The sequence below is a fragment of the Impatiens glandulifera genome, chromosome 1 (genome assembly GCF_907164915.1).
Source record: "Impatiens glandulifera chromosome 1, dImpGla2.1, whole genome shotgun sequence".
In the NCBI taxonomy this organism is placed as follows: Eukaryota; Viridiplantae; Streptophyta; class Magnoliopsida; order Ericales; family Balsaminaceae; genus Impatiens; species Impatiens glandulifera.
The window spans coordinates 68,920,610-68,926,338 of record NC_061862.1 but is presented as its reverse complement, the minus strand read 5'-3'; the positions used below and the strand labels follow the sequence as shown (position 1 = coordinate 68,926,338).

General features: G+C 31.5%; 1 pseudogene; it reads right to left on the bottom strand.

Moving 5' to 3' along the window:
- Positions 1–4,173: 4,173 nt before the first annotated feature.
- On the bottom strand, positions 4,174–5,286 carry LOC124931260 (annotated as a pseudogene).
- Positions 5,287–5,729: the final 443 nt, after the last annotated feature.

Sequence of the window (5,729 nt, the reverse complement as noted above, 5' to 3'; positions counted from 1 at the left end):
GCACTTGTTCATTTGTCAAAGCATCAACATCTTCATTGTCTAAACAATTTGCTGAAATTTTTTCTATTACAATTTGAAGCTTCTATAGTGGTATTTTCTTGGTAGAATCAATAAAGGAGTCGAAAGGTCATTTTGAAGTCTTTGTTCAGATATAATGTTGTATTTGTAGCAACTCTATTCATTTTCAAGAATTTGTACCGTAATTTGTACCGTAATTTGTACACCATATGAATTTTCTTCTATTACAATTTGACGATCGAGCACTGGTTCATCTTCCAAACATAAAACAAATTGTTTTATGTCTTCAGTTTTAAGAAAATCTCATGTAATCACCATATTAGGATCTAAATAAGCTTTAAAATTTGTATACCATAACCTGACATTATATCTGAAATAAAATCTTGCAATTCTTTGTTGAATGTCGGTTGGTATGTCGTTAATCCTGAAATATTCTTCCGCTGGAATTATATTTTACTTCCGTGCGTAAAATAATACATGAATATTGTCTTGTCAATTTTATATCCAATCTTTGTGTTATAAGAACTACTTTACGGATCTTGCATAAGAGGGAGAAAAAAAATCGTATCGATGCTTGCGGAAGGAGTTGATGGAGAAAAAAGATTAATTTGTCGAATTTTTCAAACCACAATTAGAGAATTGACAGCTCTAGTACCATTGTTACAATTCGTTTACTTAGTTACGCCACTTCCAAAGTTTGTCATAGAAACAATCGAAAAAAGAATGAACAATGATCAAGAAGGGGATGCAATGTCAATAGAAGAATAAGGTGTGACCAAGAAGAATAAGATGAGAATTTTAGAACACAACTCAAAGTAATGAAACTATTATTTCTTCCAACGTAATCCATAAATTTAATAAAAAACTATTTATAAAAGTAGATCTAATTAACTAATTAACTATATTAAAAATTCCAATTAATACTAATAGAATTTAATTGTTACAACTATGGATTTATCTATACTATTGGATCAATACAAAATATATATATATATATCTGTTACATAATAACAACAAAAGAAGTCACTATGATTAATATAATGAAGCATTCCATGTTCTACTAAAGCGTGATATATATATCAAATGAAGTAACTTTCAAAACAAAAATCAAGATGACTAAACCTTATAAGAACCTACTTAAGTCCTTCCCTGTCCTAGTTCGTGATCTGCATCATGACCTCTTTCAACAGGATCTTCTTCTACAGCTTTAATGACATCTTTTGATGATTGAGCAAATGATTCCAACGGTTGGTTCTGTTATCTGATTAGTTATCTGATTAGTAGTAATATACAAAGTCCAATGAATAAAAACAATTTTTACAAATCATCCAATAAAATTCTTACCGAAACTCCTTTATTGTCGCATCTTCTTCAATCACATTTGATCTTAGGCGGTGGTGGTAGCCAATCCAGCTCCTCCACTTCGTTGTCCTCATTATCAAGAATTTGTACAATCTCCTTTTTTATCTTCGTTGATTTTCTTAACCTAATTGTATATAATAACATCAACAAGATATAGTTATCGAAATTGGTAACAGGTTAATTTGTTTATTTGGGAGAGATTTATAACCTTATTGGATAGTTTACTCTCTTGGAACGACATGAAGAATATGAATCATCATCGTCATCATCTCGTCATCATCTGCCCATTAGAGAAAAACGTCAATGAAAATTAACTTTGTGTGTTTGAGAAGGGGTCATCTACCATCACTCTTTAGGAGCTTCTTTGATTAAAAGTAGGAAAAAATTGGGTTAAAAAATAAATACAAACCCATTCAGGATAATTTTAACAAATTAATATTAATATCCATTTCGGCACAATATGAGGCGGGGTGGGCATCAGATTTGCTTGATATACTTTCATTTAAAGATGTATACACAGGGCATTAAAATCATAGAGATACCAATAATGATCACTATGTATGTGGTTGGTAATAGTAACTCATATACCGACAATTTTGTTTTGGTTGGCGTTGATATGCTAAATGACGACGATTTTTGTTATGGTCAGCATATATAGTCGGTATTGAGTTCTTTTTACTAGAATCGAAGAAGAAAACATACACTAGTAAACGATTGAAAATTTCCTTAGAGAAGAAATTAAGGAAAAGAAAAATAACAAAAAAATAAGTCAAACAAAAATAATTACGATATTTCACTATTTTAACCCAGCTACAGTAGTTTTGGTATTCATTTGAAGTCATTATTTACTAATAACTTTTAATTGTTTTACTATTTTAGTATTCAATTTCAATGTCAACCACGGTTATAGTATCAATTCCACAATATTGGAATAAAAGTTTGATCATGGATACTAACACTTCATTTACTGTACTGTTGTAGTCTCAACTTTCTCAGATAGGCTTGATTACGTGCGAATGTGAAAGGCCTTCACTTGACTTTTATCAATACTGAATTTATCTAAAGAGTTCTACAAACATTGACTAGTAGTTAAGTCTAGGGGTGTAAACGAGCCTAGCCGGACTCGAACTAGCCCTGGCTCGAGTTAGACTCGACTCGATTTTTATTGGCTCAGCTCGAACTCGATCGAGATTTTAATATTAAGCTCGAACTCGGCTCGATCAAATAACCATGGGCTCGAGTTCGGCTCGATAGGCCCGATAAGCTCGAAGCACGAATTTAAATATATCCCCTCCATTGATCTTGGTTTGCTTCATTGCATTCATTCTTTCGTGCTTCTTTAGGTTATAAATATCTTATATTAAAAACATATAAATCACCATTCATAAATCACTAGTTCACAAAAATAATATTTCATATCCTTAGTTACATTTTAATAAAAAAAGACAACCATAAATCAAAATATAGCTCATAAAATATAAAATTTCAGCAGCATGCGTCATTCGTGTTCATCTCAAATTTCAGCAATATGCATGGTCATCTCAATCAAAAATTCTCGATCATACCACCTGTATTACTAAATAAATTCATTAACATAAAGTTATAGAATGCTCAAATAATAATATAATAATTACACTAGAAAAACAAATTAAACAAATTAGAAATAACTAAAATATAATTTACCTTAAGAGTTTTAAGAGTTGGATGTTAAAAGAATAATTTCTTGATAAGTTTTTTCCTTCTTCTGTAAAAAGAATTAATCATATAAGTGATTAAAATTTAGTTTCTAATTTAGATAACTAATAATGAAACTTAACGTACCTTATTTGATCCCTCCAATATGTGAAAATCATTCCAATCTTCTGAAGTTTTTTTCTTTTTCTTTGTTTGGAACCCCTTATCCTGTTTTTCTTCGTCATTTTCTTGTGTGTCTTGTTGAGTGTAGTTAGGAAGAACCTCATTACTTTCAACTACACCGATATTTATATTAAGTGGAATTGATATCTCTTCCATAGACATATATTAATATATTAAGAGATAAATAAATAAAATCAAAACAAACACAATGAGTTATGTCAACAACTACTATATAAATTTAGTGCTTAAAGAGAACAATAACTGAGCAAGATTTAGGGTTTTACCGGAGCGAGATTTAGAGATTCGAAACGAGATGTAAGCTTGTTGAAGAAGTATCAATGGACAATCTCTTGAGTCTTTTTGCAAAATAATTTTGAACAATAAAATACTTTATAGTATAATAAAAATACCTTTATATCTTATAAAATATAATATATTGAGATTACATATATTAAATAATATTACAATATAATTATATTTTTTTATTTAATTTTTAAAAATTATATTTCCGTAATTAAATTAATATCAATATATTTATTTTCTTATAAGTATTAAATAATATATATTTTTTAATTTAGACTATCCACAGCAGAGTATCAAAAATTTTCATTTAACACACTGCCACGTCAGCTTAACACCTATTTTAACACCCACTTTTTAGCATATCCTACAGCAGAGTGTTATTCAAGGTATCAAAATTACTTTTTCACTTTCTCTCACTTCCACATCATTTATACATAATTTCATTTTTTTAACAACAAACAATATTATTCATCACTTGATAAATCAAACATACAAATATTATTTAAAATGAAGAAGAAAACAAACACTCTAAACATTAGTAATTTGTTAAGTAGTGTTTTTAAAACTCTAATCGAGAGTTGTTCCAAATTTATTCCAAATGTGCATGACAAGATCTTTTTTCAATTGAATATGTTATGCTTTGTCACGTAGATCGGCCCTAGTATGAATATTTGATTCAGATCGGCCTTGAACATGCACTTGAAATTGAGGTAGCACTTCTCTTTGGACATTAACTAAGGAACTAGACCCAGAATTATTTGAACATTCGAAGTCGATATTTTCCCAATTTCGTGAATACAAATCTCGTTCATCCTCCACAATCATATTATGTAAAATTATGCATGCCCTCATTATTTTACCTAGGCCATTAATATTCCACATCCTAGCTGGTTGGCGAATAATAGCAAACCGTACTTGGAGTACCCCGAATGCACGTTCTACATCCTTCCTGCATGCTTCTTGTTGTTGTGCAAAAAACTACGCTTTGTCTCCTTGGGGAATTTGAATTGATTGGACAAAGATGGGCCATTTAGGATAGATTCCATCAACAAGATAGTAGGCAAGATTGTATTGTCGACCATTCACAGTGAATTTCACAGTAGGAGCTTCACCAGACTCAATGTCGTCAAAAATTGGTGACCTGTCTAATACATTAATATCGTTCAATGTTTCGGGCATGCCAAAAAAAGCATGCCATATCCACAAATCATAAGATGCCACTACCTCGAGGATAATTGTTGATGTGCCCTTATGTCCATTAGTAAACTGCCCTTGCCAAGCCTTAGGACAATTCTTCCACTCCCAGTGCATGCAATCAATACTTGCAATCATTCCAGGAAAACCGCGCTCTTGTCCAACTTGGAGTAACCTCTACAAGTCTTCCCTATTTGGTCGTCTTAAGTATTCATCTTGAAACAAGGCAATTTATTGTTTCGCAAAAAATACGAGTGCATCAAGTGTTGTGGTTTCTCCAATTTTCACATATTCATCACAGGCATCCCCGACTACTCCATATGCAAGCATGCGCATGGCAACTGTACACTTCTGGATCGGTGTCAATCCAAGCTATCCTGCATTATTCCGCCTTTGGGTGAAGTAATGGTTGTAATTTGTTACGGATTCTACAATTCGGATAAACAATTGTCTTCTCATACAAAATCTACGTCTAAATTGTATTTTATTATAAGTGCATGGCTCATCGAAATAGTCGGCCATGAGCCTCTGATGGGCAGCTCCATGGCCCATGTTTATAGAATTTCTTTTACGTGATCGATTGTTTTGCATTTGAAGCTCTTCGAGAAGTTCTTTTTGTCTTTTGAGTAAAGATTCCTCCAACTCCCATTATTGTTGAATCTCTTCGAGATTGAAAGGGTCTGGGGAATATCCATATGATGATATGAAGAAAGGTGATACAACAAGGATGATAATATGGTCGAAAATTTCAGAATATTTTTGGTGTCCAAATGACACAAATCAAGTCTCTATTTATAGATCTCGAAAAATAAAAAATAATGATATATATATTTTTAATCAATTATTATGCAAAAGTGTATTTAAAAAAGAAAACATAAACAAAAAAGTAACCACCAGCGCTATCACTTGGCACGCTGTGATTGGGCCACATCAAATTTGGTCCCGTATCAAAATTTGATACCCATATTTTAACACTTAATTTTGATACTCTGCTG